Here is a 13,327-nt window from a genome sequence, read left to right on the forward strand (position 1 = left end):
GAGACTTGGTGGTGATTTCAAAGTCACCCTCAACCAAGCGCTCTGTGTGGACAAGTATCCTATTCCACGCATTGAGGATCTCTTTGCATCGCTAGCTGGAGGTCAACGCTTCAGTAAACTGGACTTGTCAAATGCATACCTACAGATGGAAGCAGTGGAGGAGTCGAGGAAGCTACTGACTATTTCCACACAAAAAGGACTTTTCTGCTACAACCGCTTGCCCTTCGGTATTGCGTCGGCACCAGCGTTGTTCCAGAAGGCTATGGATCAAGTGCTCATTGGATTGCCATTCACGCACTGTTATCTCGATGACATTCTGGTTAGTGGGCCAGATGAAGAGACCCACCTGAAAGCCCTGGACGACGTTCTCACGAGACTGGAGGAGTATGGTCTCCATGTCAAAAAGGATAAGTGCATGTTTTTCCAGGAGTCAGTAGAGTATCTAGGTCATATCATCGATGCTGCCGGGCTCCACAAGTCACCAGAGAAAGAACGCACTGTTGTGGAGGCACCGGCGCCCACCAATGTTAGCCAACTACGCTCGCTCCTCGGAATGATAAACTACTATGGACGATTCATCCCGGACCTGGCAACCATCCTGCAACCACTGAACGCACTGCTGCACAAAGGGAAGAAATGGCAGTGGACTACAGCTTGTGAGGCAGCATTCCGAAAAGTGAAAGAGCTCATGGTATCTCAGAAGGTGCTAACCCACTACAACCCTGAGCTGCCCCTCTGTCTAGCCTGTGACGCTTCACCCTACGGGGTACGGGCTGTACTCTCTCACGTCATGCCTGATGGTGTAGAGAAACCTATCGCTTATGCGTCAAGAACACTCAGCAAAGCAGAGCAGAATTACACCCAGATTGAGCGAGAGGCGCCGGGGATAGTCCTTGGCGTACAAAAGTTTCACCAGTATCTCTATGGTAACAAGTTCACTCTACTTGGGCTGCGGCCGTCGATGGCCGCAGCCCGCATGCAGCGCTGGGCGCTCCTCTTGTCAACACATGATTACACTATAGAGTATCGTAAGGTTTCAGCACATACTAATGCAGATGGACTGTCAAGGTTGCCACTTCCGGACACTCACGATGACAAGATAGACACAGTAGATGTGTTTTACATGTCACAGTTAGACACACTACCAGTCAGTACCACTGATATCCGAAACAACACTAGATCTGACCCTACACTGTCTCGCGTACTAGAGATGGTCACTACTGGACATTTTCCAAACACGAAAAACACAGATACTGAACTGTCTCTTTTCCTGACTCGTCAAATGACCTCACAATCCAACAGGGATGCCTCATGTGGGGCACACGAGTGCTCAACGAGCTACATACAGCACACCCAGGGGTAGTGAGGATGAAAAGCTTGGCACGGTCGTATGTCTGGTGGCCAGGTATTGACTCTCAGATCGAGCTCCAGGCCAAATCCTGCCACTCATGCCAGCGTATTCAGAGAGAACCGAGTCTTGCCCCTCTACATCCATGGATGTGGCCTTCCAGTCCTTCGGAAAGGATTCACGTGGACTTTGCTGGTCCATTTGAAGGACACATGTATCTTGTGGTAGTAGATGCTCATTCTAAATGGCCCGAGGTGCAAATCATGGATAGCACCACAGCAAGCAAGACCATCACAGTACTGAGGGGTCTTTTCAGTCGCCACGGCCTTCCTCACATTCTCGTAAGCGACAATGGACCCCAGTTCTGTTCTGAGGAATTCGCCACATTCCTGAAAGCCAATGGAGTCAAGCACATTCGCTCAGCGCCGTATCACCCTGCTATGAACGGCCGGGGCGAGCGCTTTGAACAGACTTTCAAACACGCCCTCAAATCCTCCAGGGGTGCCGCACCAGTGCAACAGCGGCTCGACACATTCCTGTTGACGTATTGCAATACCCCGCACGCCACGACAAAGGAACCGCCGGCTATGCTGTTCACAAGGCGCATGCTACGCACGCGACTGGACTTTCTCAAACCCAGTGTGGCTGGGGTTGTTCATCGCTCTCAAGACTCCCAGCAGCAACGCCGTCAACAACACTCCAAGGCCAGACACTTTGCAGTCGGTGAGTCTGTCCTTGTTCGTGATTACCGGAAGGGGGAGGAAAAGTGGACACAAGGAGTTATAATGACTCAAACGGGACCAGTGTCATACGAGGTCAAGGTGGGAGCACAGGGAGTGTGGAAACGCCATGTGGATCAGATGTTGACTCAAACAGAGCAGGCACACACGGACGCTGCCAGCTCTGCAGTCCACCTTCCTACCAGCTTCCCTATGTCACCTCAATGTAGTGCTGGTGGTACAACACGTCACGTCGGTACCCCTGCATCTCACACTGATGAGAACACTAATCCAGTTCCAGTGGCTATCGAGCCCACGGAGACACCTCACTCCAGTGAACCAGCTGGTACTGGACCTACTAAGATAGCGGAGACTGTTAGACACTCGCGCTATCTGGTGAGACATACTAAACCACCTGCATGTTACTCTGCTGAGTAAACACATTGATAATGTGGTGAAGAGACTGAGACTTTTGAGTTTAAAAATATTGGGAAACGAATACAGGTTCTGAATGTATACCGGAAAATAACAATGTTTTGAATGTACTTTTGGGAAGTAACATTACGCCTTTGTCACTTAATCTTTGTTCCGGGAAGTGATTTTTGCATTGTTGATGTACAACATATTTTAGTTGGGAGGAGATGTTATGTATGGATGATGCTATTCTACCAGTGACCACTAGGTGGCACCTGTATTCTATATTGCTGTTGTCTGGGTCGTAACCAAGAGAAGAAGAGTTCCTAGTAAAGCATGGACATGAACAGCCGTGTGTGCGTTGTGGTCCCTGCATCGTGTGTGAAATTGTTCACACCATAGTGTTATTAGCCAGCTACATAATACATAACCCCAGATTTCTCTTTGACACTGTATCTAAACTTACTAAAAGCAGTCGTCTATTAGCTGCTCACCATTCACAGCCCATGAATTTCTAGATTTTTTTCTGCAGTAAGGTTGATGAGATCTTAAACAAAATTAGTTCTTCAACTCCATCTACTCCTGCAGATCCTGTCATACTAAATTCATATCTACACAATGAGTCACTGACAGTTCCAGTTATTACAGCTTTTGAGACTATCTCTCTTGATACTTTGACTAAGTTCGTGTCAGCTTCTAAACCAACTGCTTGCCTACTTGATCCCTTACCAGCAAAACTTTTTAAAGACCTCTGGCCTTTTGTTGGACCTACAATGCTAGACATCGGTAATTTATCTCCTACTACTGGCATTGTTCCCAGCAGTTTTAAGACAGCTGTGGTTAAACCTCTACTTAAAAAACCGCACCTTGATCCAGGGTCTCTTGATTACTATCGACCAGTCTCTAATATTCCATTCTTCGCTAAAGTACTAGAGAGAGTTGTGTATCAACAACTTTTGACCCATATAAAAGAAAACCATCTATATGAACCTTTTCGGTCGGCTTTCAGGCCCTGTCACTCCACTGAAACTGCTCTGACCAGAGTGGTAAATGATCTTTTACTGGCTATCAACTCTGAATCCACTTCTGTGTTTCTACTACTGGACCTCAGTGCAGCCTTTGACACCATTGATCACTGTATACTTTTAGATAGATTAAATTGTAATTTTGGTGTCTCTGGCGTAGCTCTCTCTTGGCTTAAGTCCTACTTATCTGGAAGAACACATTGTGTCTGCTATAATAACATTATATCAAAATTTTCTGACATTAAATATGGTGTGCCTCAGGGCTCGGTTCTTGGCCCTCTACTTTTCTCTGTTTATATTACACCTCTTGGCCAAATTATACGCAGTTATGGAATACATTTTCGTTGCTATGCTGATGATACTCAGCTGTATGTGCCTATACGGGCTGATGATCATACTCAAATCATTAACTTAGAGGCCTGCTTGGCTACTGTGAAAAACTGGATGTCACTTAACTTTCTGCTTTTAAATTCAGATAAAACCAAGATGCTAGTCATTGGCCCTGCTAGACACAGACACCAATTTGATCAACTAACGATAACAATCGACAACTCTGTGGTTTCACAAAGTGTTGCAGCCAAAAATCTTGGTGTTACGTTTGATCCCATCCTTTCCTTTGATAAGCACATTAAAGAAATCATCAAGACTGCCTTTTTTCACTTACGTAACATAGCTAAAATTCGGTCTTTTCTCTCCATGGCTGACGCAGAGACTCTAATACATGCTGATTAAATACACAGTGACAAGATTTACTTTTAAGATTGATTTATGACATAACCGCACATTACAATGCTTCGAGCAGCTATGACAGAAAGTTGAATCAGTTCATCTGGACACATTGTTTAGTGACAGATACGTTTCATCACTCATCTAAGTGACCTCTTCAGTCTAAACTGACTGCAGGTACCCCCACCTTTACAAACAATACAGTGGCATAACGACCGAAAACAATTGGTTTCATATGCAAATTGCCGTGACCATTAACTAGAGTTTCAATGGCCATGTGTACTATTACAGATGATTAGGGAATAGTTGCAAAGATGGTGAAAGATGCTCTCTTAGCCCCCCACCCCCCACCCCGGTTCAGGGATGGTCGTTCCCTCTTCATAAAGATGGCTTCTTTGACTACCCAATCAAACCAGTGTTCTTCCCTATGGATATGTGTGTTAGTTTGGGTATTATTTTGGGTATATGTGTTAGTGTGGATATGTGTGTTAGTTTGGGTATTATTTTGGGTATGTGTGATATTTTTGGGTATGAGTGTTAGTTTGAGTATGTGTGTTAGTGTGGGTATGTGTGTTAGTGTCGGTATGTGTGTTAGTTTGGGTATTATTTTGGGTATGTGTGTTAGTTTGGGTATGTGTGTTAGTGTGGATATGTGTGTTAGTGCGGCTATGTGTGTTAGTTTGGGTATGTGTATTAGTGTGGGTATTAGTTTGGGTATGTGTGTTAGTGTGGATATGTGTGGTAGTTTGGGTATGTGTGTTAGTGTGGATATGTGTGGTAGTTTGGGTATGTGTGTTAGTGTGGATATGTGTGTTAGTTTGATGTGTGTGTAATTTTGGGTATGTTTTAGTTTGGGTATGTGTGTTAGTTTGGGTATGTGTGTTAGTTTTGATATGTGTGTAAATTTGGGTATGTGTGTTAGTTTGGGTATGTATGTTAATGCGGCTATGTGTGTTAGTTTGAGTATGTATCTTAGTGTGGATATGCATGTTAGTTTGGATATGTGTGTTAGTGTGGGTATGCATGTTAGGTTGGATATGTGTGTTAGTTTGGGTATTAGTATGGATATGTGTGTTAGTGTGGGTATGTGTGTTAGTTTGGATATGTGTGTTAGTGTGGGTATGTGTGTTAGTTTGGATATGTGTGTTAGTGTGGGTATGTGTGTTAGTTTGGATATGTGCATAATTTTGGATACGTGTGTTAAAGTGTACGTATGTGTGTTAGTGTGAGTATGTGTGTTAGTTTGGGTATGTTTGTTAGTTTGGATATGTGTGTAGTTGTGGGTATGTGTGTTAGTTTGGGTATTCTTGTTAGTTTTAGTATTAGTGTGGGTATGTGTGTTAGTATAGATATGTGTGTTAGTGTGGATATGAGTGTAATGTTGGCTATGTGTGTTAGTTTGGGTATGCGTGTTAGTGTGGGTATGTGTGTTAGGTTGGATATGTGTGTTAGTTTGGGTATTAGTTTGGATATGTGTGTTAGTTTGGGTATGTGTGTTAGTTTGGATATGTGTGTTAGTGTGGGTATGTGTGTTAGTTTGGGTATTAGTTTTGGTGTGTGTGAGTGTGGATAAGTGTGTTATTTTGGGTATGTGTGTTAGTTTGGGTATGTGTGTTAGTGTGGGTATGTGTGTTAGTTTGGGTATTAGTGTGGGTATGTGTGTTAGTGTGGATATGTGTGTTACTTTGGGTATGTGTGTTAGTTTGGATACGTGTGGTAGTTTGGGTATGTGTATTAGTTTGGAAATGTGTGTTAGTGTGGGTATGTGTGTTAGTGTGGGTATGTTTGTTAGCGTGGGTATGTGTGTTAATTTTGATATGTGTGTAATTTTGGGTATGTGTGTTAGTGTGGATATGCGTGTTAGTTGGGATATGTGTGTTAGTTTTGTTATTAGCTTGGGTATGTGCAATAGTGTGAATATGTGTGTTAGTTTGGGTATGTGTGTTTGTATGGATATGTGTGTAATTTTGAGATTTGTGTGTTAGTTTGGGTATTAGTTTGGGTATGTGTGTTAGTTTGGATATGTGTGTTAGTTTGGATATGTGTGGTAGTTTGGGTATGTGTGTTAGTGTGGATATGCGTGTAATTTTGAGATTTGTGTGTTAGTTTGGGTATGTGTGTTAGTTTGGGTATGTGTGTTAGTTTGAGTATGTGTGTTAGTTTGGATATGTGTGTTAGTTTGGATATGTGTGTTAGTTTGCACACAGAGCTGCCCTCAGCAACCCACTATCCCAACCTCTCAAGAAAAAATGGCAAGACCTCCGCTCTGAGGCCCAAGCAACTCTGCGGAAACTGCAAAATGAGTGGTGGATTTAGAAAGCCAACGAAATCCAGGCTCATGCAGACAGGAACGGCATGCATGGTTTCTATGATGCAGTTAAGGCCATCTATGGCCCCAGAAACGGCTCCCTGACACCCGTTAGGTCTGCTGATGGAACAACTCTCATCAAGGATCAGGCCTTGTTAGTGGAGCGGTGGGCCGAGCATTTTAACACCCTGCTCAACCAGCCCACCCCAGTGGACTCAACTGTACTGGCAGAACTCCCTCAACAGCCTACCTTGCAAGACCTAGACCTCCCACCATCTTTTAAAGGAATCCTACATGCAGTCAAGACCCTGAAAAACATCAAAACCCCTGGACCTGATAATATTCCAGCTGAAATCCTCAAGGAAGGAGGCTACCTCTGTACGAGGACACTGTATCTCTATATCCTTGAGGTGTGGAGTCGCGAGTGTGTCCCCCACCAGTGGAAAGATGCCAACATTGTGGCCATTTATAAAAACAAAGGAGACAAATCCATCTGCTCCAACAGTAGGGGTATTTCACTGCTGGCCATTGCAGGAAAGGTTCTAGCCAAGATCATGCTCCGCAGACTAACACTCGCAATAGCCGAACAGGTCATACCAGAGTCACAATACGGCTTCCGAAAGGATAGAGGGACCATTGACATGATCTTTGTGACATGCCAGCTCCAGGAGAAATCTAGAGAACAGCACAAGGATCTATACATAGCATTCATAGACCTCTCAAAGGCATTTGATACAGTTAACCGGGCCCTGCTGTGGCAAGTCCTGAAGATATGTGGATGTCCACCCAAGTTTCTTACCATTCTTGGACAATTTCACTCAGGAATGGTGGCCTGAGTGGTAGTGGGGAACCGCAGTTCTGAGCCCTTTGGTGTGCAGACTGGAGTCAGACAAGGCTGTGTGCTAGCTAGCCCCAGTCCTGTTCAATATCTTCTTAGTCTCTGTTACAACACTGTTACGAAGGAGGCTGGAGAAGCAGGCTGGAGTTACCATTGACTTCAGGCTTGATGGTAACCTATTCAACATCAGGAGGTTTCAGGCAACCACCAAGTTGACCTCTGAGACCATTATTGAGCTACAGTATGCCGACGATTGTGCCCTGGTAGCTCACAGACCAGAAGCCCTACAAAACACTCTGTCGGCAGTTGTAACTGCATACAGGAGAATGGGACTGATTATTAACACCCAAAAGACAGAGGTAATCTGTCAGTTGACTGCCGGCCTCCCAAACCACCCAACAACCTTCACAGCAGAAGGGCAACAACTGGCCACTATTCCTGCCTTCAAATATCTGGGAAGTATGCTATCCGACACCTGCAAAATAGACGATGAGATTCAGCACCGCCTCAAACAAGCCTCAACATCTTTTGGTCATCTAAGGAGAAGGGTTTTCCAAAACAGCAACCTCAGTCTCCATACCAAAGTGCTTGTTTACAGAGCAGTGTTCATCTCCACACTGCTCTATGGATGTGAGGCATGGACCATCTACAGCCACCATCTCAGAAGCCTGGAGGCCTTCCATGTAAAATGTCTCCAGAGGATCTTTAGCATTACTTGGGAGGACAGAGTGCCACACACAGAGGTGTTGGAGCGGGCAGGCAGCTGCAGCATGGAGTCCACCCTAAAACACCATCAATTCAGGTGGCTTGGGCATGTTATTCGCATGCCTAGCGAACGACTCCCACGAAAAGTCCTCTACGGCCAACTACGCCTTGGTCAACGCACTGCTGGTGGGCAGAAGAAGCAGTTCAAAGACCAAATGAAGACCACACTAAAAAGATGTCAGATCAACCCCTCTTCTTTGGAGGAACTTGCTTTCTGCCGCACAACCTGGCGCTCTCACATCTCAGAGGGAGTGAAGTACATGGAAAACCAGCGCACACAACACCGTGTAGCAAAGCGTTCAAAGAGGCATGCTCGCAAAGCTGCCCCCCCTACCCCCTCCAGCACCACTTTTACATGCCCGGTCTGCAACCGCAACTGTGCATCCAGGATCGGACTATTCAGCCATCAAAGGACCCACAAATAGAAGAAGATGGTCATCATCGGGCACGATGGACAACCAGCAAGTTAGTTTTGATATGTGTGTAATTTTGGGTATGTGTGTTAGTGTGGATATGTGTGTTAAGTGTGGATATGTGTGTTGGTTTGGATATGTGTGTTAGTTTGGGTATGTGTGTTAGTTTGGATATGTGTGGTAGTTTGGGTATTAGTTTTGGTGTGTTTGTGAGTGTGGATATGTGTGTTAGTTTGGGTATGTGTCTTACTGTGGCTATGCGTGTTAGTGTGGACATGTGTGTTAGTGTGGATATGTGTGTTACTTTGGGTATGTGTGTTAGTTTGGATACGTGTGGTAGTTTGGGTATGTGTATTAGTTTGGAAATGTGTGTTAGTGTGCGTATGTGTGTTAGTGTGGGTATGTTTGTTAGCGTGGGTATGTGTGTTAATTTTGATATGTGTGTAATTTTGGGTATGTGTGTTAGTGTGGATATGTGTGTTAGTTGGGATATATGTGTTAGTTTTGTTATTAACTTGGGTATGTGCAATAGTGTGGATATGTGTGTTAGTTTGGGTATGTGTGTTTGTATGGATATGTGTGTTAGTTTGGGTATGTGTGTTAGTGTGGATATGTGTGTTAGTTTGTGTATGTGTGTTAGTGTGGGTATGTTTGTTAGTGTGGGTATGTGTGTTATTTTTGATATGTGTGTAAGTTTAGATATGTGTGTAAGTTTGGGTATGTGTGTTAGTGTGGGTATGTGTGTTAGTGTGGGTATGTGTGTTAGTTTAGATATGTGGGTATGTGTGTTAGTGTGGATATGTGTGTTAGTTTGTGTATGTGTGTTAGTGTGGGTATGTTTGTTAGTGTGGGTATGTGCGTTAGTTTTGATATGTGTGTAAGTTTGGATGTGTGTGTAAGTTTGGGTATGTGTGTTAGTTTGGGTATGTGTGTTAGTTTGGATATGTGTGTTAGCGTGGGTATGTGTGTTAGTTTGGGTATTAGTTTGGGTATATGTGTTAGTTTGGATATGTGTGTTAGTGTGGGTATGTGTGTTAGTGTGGATATATGTGTTAGTGTGGGTATGTGTGTTAGTTTGGATATGTGTATTAGTGTGGGTATGTGTGTAAGTTTGGATATGTGTGTTAGTTTGGGTATGTGTGTAAGTTTGGATATGTGCGTTAGTTTGGGTAGTATGTGTGTTAGTTTGGGTATGTGTGTTGGTTTGGATATGTGTGTTAGTGTGGGTATGTGTGTTAGTTTGGATATGTGTGTTAGTGTGGGTATGTGTGTTAGTGTGGATATGTCTGTTAGTATGGGTATGTGTGTTACTTTGGGTATGTGTGTAAGTTTGGATGTGTGTGTAAGTGTGGGTATGTGTGTTATTGTGGGTATGTGTGTTAGTGGTTTGTGTGGGTATGTGTGTTAGTGTGGGTATGTGTGTAAGTTTGGATATGTGTGTTAGTGTGGGTATGCGTGTTAGTTTGGGTATTAGTTTGGGTATGTGTGTTAGTTTGGATATGTGTGTTAGTTTGGGTATGTGAGTAAGTTTGGATATTTGTGTTAGTTTGGGTATGTGTGTAAGTTTGGATATGTGTGTTAGTTTGGATATGTGTGTTAGTTTGGATGTGTGTTAGTTTGGGTATGTGTGTAAATTTGGATATGTGTGTTAGTGTGGGTATGCGTGTTAGTTTGGGTATTCTTGTTAGTTTGGGTATTACTGTGGGTATGTGTGTTAGTATAGATATGTGTGTTAGTGTGGATATGTGTGTAACGTTGTTTGTTAGTTTGGGTATGTGTGTTAGTGTGGGTATGTGTGTTACTGTGGGCATGTGTGTTAGTTTTGGTATTTGTGTAATTTTGGGTATGTGTGTCAGTTTGGAAATGTGTGTTAGTTTGGGTATTAGTTTATATATATGTGTTAGTGTGGATATGTGTGTTAGTTTGGGTATGTGTGTTAGTTTGCGTATGTGTGTAAGTTTGGATATGTGTGTTAGTGTGGGTATGTGTGTAAGTTTGGGTATGTGTGTTAGTGTGCGTGTGTGTGTTAGTGTGGATATGTGTGTTAGTGTGGGTATGTGTGTTAGTTTGGATATGTGTGTTAGTGTGGGTATGTGTGTGAGTGTGGGTATGTGTGTTAGTTTGGGTATTAGTTTGGGTATGTGTGTTAGTTTGGATATGTGTGTTAGTGTGGGCATGTGTGTAAGTTTGGATATGTGTGTTAGTTTGGGTATGTGTGTAAGTTTGGATATGTGTGTTAGTTTGGATATGTGTGTTAGTTTGGGTATGTGTGTAAGTTTGGATATGTGTGTTAGTTTGGGTATGTGTGTAAGTTTGGATATGTGTGTTAGTTTGGATATGTGTGTTAGTTTGGATATGTGTGTTAGTTTGGGTATGTGTGTAAGTTTGGATATGTGTGTTAGTTTGGGTATGTGTGTAAGTTTGGATATGTTTGTTAGTTTGGGTATGTGTGTTATTTTGGGTATGTGTGTTAGTTTGGGTATGTGCGTTAGTTTGGGTATGTGTGTAAGGTTGGATATGTGTGTTAGTTTGGGTATGTGTGTTAGTGTGGGTATGTTTGTTAGTGTGGGTATGTGTGTTAGTTTCGATATGTGTGTAAATTTGGATATGTGTGTTAGTTTGGATGTGTGTTACTTTGGGTATGTGTGTTAGTGTGGGTATGTGTGTTAGTGTGGGTATGTGTGTTAGTTTGGATATGTGTGTTACTTTGGGTATGTGTGTTAGTGTGGGTATGTGTGTTAGTTTGGGTATGTGTGTTAGTTTGGATATGTGTGTTAGTGTGGGTATGTGTGTTAGTTTGGGTATTAGTTTGGATATGTGTGTTAGTTTGGATATGTGTGTTAGTGTGGGTATGTGTGTTAGTGTGGATATATGTGTTAGTGTGGGTATGTGTGTTAGTTTGGATATGTGTATTAGTGTGGGTAGGTGTGTAAGTTTGGATATGTGTGTTGGTTTGTGTATGTGTGTAAGTTTGGATATGTGTGTTAGTTTGGGTATGTGTGTTAGTGTGGGTATGTGTGTTAGTGTGGATATGTCTGTTAGTATGGGTATGTGTGTTACTTTGGGTATGTGTGTAAGTGTGGGTATGTGTGTTAGTGTGGGTATGCGTGTTAGTTTGGGTATTAGTTTGGGTATTTGTGTTAGTTTGGATGTGTGTTAGTTTGGGTATGTGAGTAAGTTTGGATATTTGTGGTAGTTAGGGTATGTGTGTAAGTTTGGATATGTGTGTTAGTTTGGGTATGTGTGTTAGTTTAGATGTGTGTTAGTTTAGATGTGTGTGTTAGTTTGGGTATGTGTGTTAGTTTAGATGTGTGTTAGTTTGGGTATGTGTGTTAGTGTGGGTATGTTTGTTAGTGTGGGTATGTGTGTTAGCGTCGATATGCGTGTTAGTTTGGATATGTGTGTTAGTTTGGATGTGTGTTAGTTTGGGTATGTGTGTAAATTTGGATATGTGTGTTAGTGTGGGTATGTGTGTTAGTGTGGGTATATGTGTTAGTGTTCAACATGTGAGTTAGTTTGGGTATGTGTGTTAGTTTGGGTATGTGTGTAAGTTTGGATATGTGTGTTAGTGTGGGTATGTGTGTTAGTGTGGATATGTGTGTTAGTGTGGGTATATTTGTTAGTTTGGATATGTTTGTTACTGTTGTTATGTGTGTTAGTGTTTGTATGTGTGTTAGTTTGGGTATTAGTTTGGGTATGTGTGTTCGTTTGGATATGTGTGTTAGTGTGGGTATGTGTGTAAGTTTGGATATGTGTGTTAGTTTGGGTATTTGTGTAAGTTTGGATATGTGTGTTAGTGTGGGTATGTGTGTTAGTTTGGGTATTAGTTTGGGTATGTGTGCTAGTGTGGATATGTGTGTTAGTGTGGGTATGTGTGTTAGTTTGGATATGTGTGTTAGTGTGGGTATGTGTGTTAGTTTGGATATGTGTGTAAGTGTGGGTATGTGTGTAAGTTTGGATATGTGTGTTAGTTTGGGTATGTGCGTTAGTTTGAGTATGTGTGTAAGTTTGGATATGTGTGTTAGTATGGGTATGTTTGTTAGTGTGGTATGTGTTATAGTTTTGATATGTGTGTAAATTTGGATCTGTGTGTTAGTTTGTGTATGTGTGTTAGTTAGGATATGTGTGTTAATGTGGGTATGTGTGTTAGCGTGGATATGTGTTATAGTGTGGGTATGTGCGTAAGTTTGGATATATATGTTAGTGTGGGTATGTGTGTTAGTTTGGATATGTGTTTTAGTGTGGATATCTGTGTTAGTTTGGGTATGTGTGCTACTTTGGGTTTGTGTGTAAGTTTGGATATGTGTGTTAGTCTGGGTATGTGTGTAAGTTTGGATATGTGTTTTAGTGTGGGTATGTGTGTTAGTGTTTGTATGTGTGTTAGTTTGGGTATGTGTGCTCGTTTGGATATTTGTGTTAGTGTGGGTATGTGTGTTAGTTTGGACATGTTTGTTAGTGTTGTTATGTGTGTTAGTGTGGGTATGTGTGTTAGTTTGGGTATTAGTTTGGGTGTGTGTGTTAGTTTGGATATGTGTGTTAGTGTGGGTATGTGTGTAAGTTTGGATATGTGTGTTAGTTTGGGTGTGTGTTAGTTTGGGTATGTGTGTAAGTTTGGATATGTGTGTTAGTTTGGGTATGTGAGTAAGTTTGGATATTTGTGTTAGTTTGGGTATGTGTGTAAGTTTGGATATGTGTGTTAGTTTGGGTATGTGTGTTAGTTTGGATGTGTGTTAGTTTGTGTATGTGTGTTAGTGTGGGTATGTTTGTTAGT

The sequence above is a fragment of the Lampris incognitus genome, chromosome 20 (genome assembly GCF_029633865.1).
Source record: "Lampris incognitus isolate fLamInc1 chromosome 20, fLamInc1.hap2, whole genome shotgun sequence".
Lineage (NCBI taxonomy): Eukaryota > Metazoa > Chordata > Actinopteri > Lampriformes > Lampridae > Lampris > Lampris incognitus.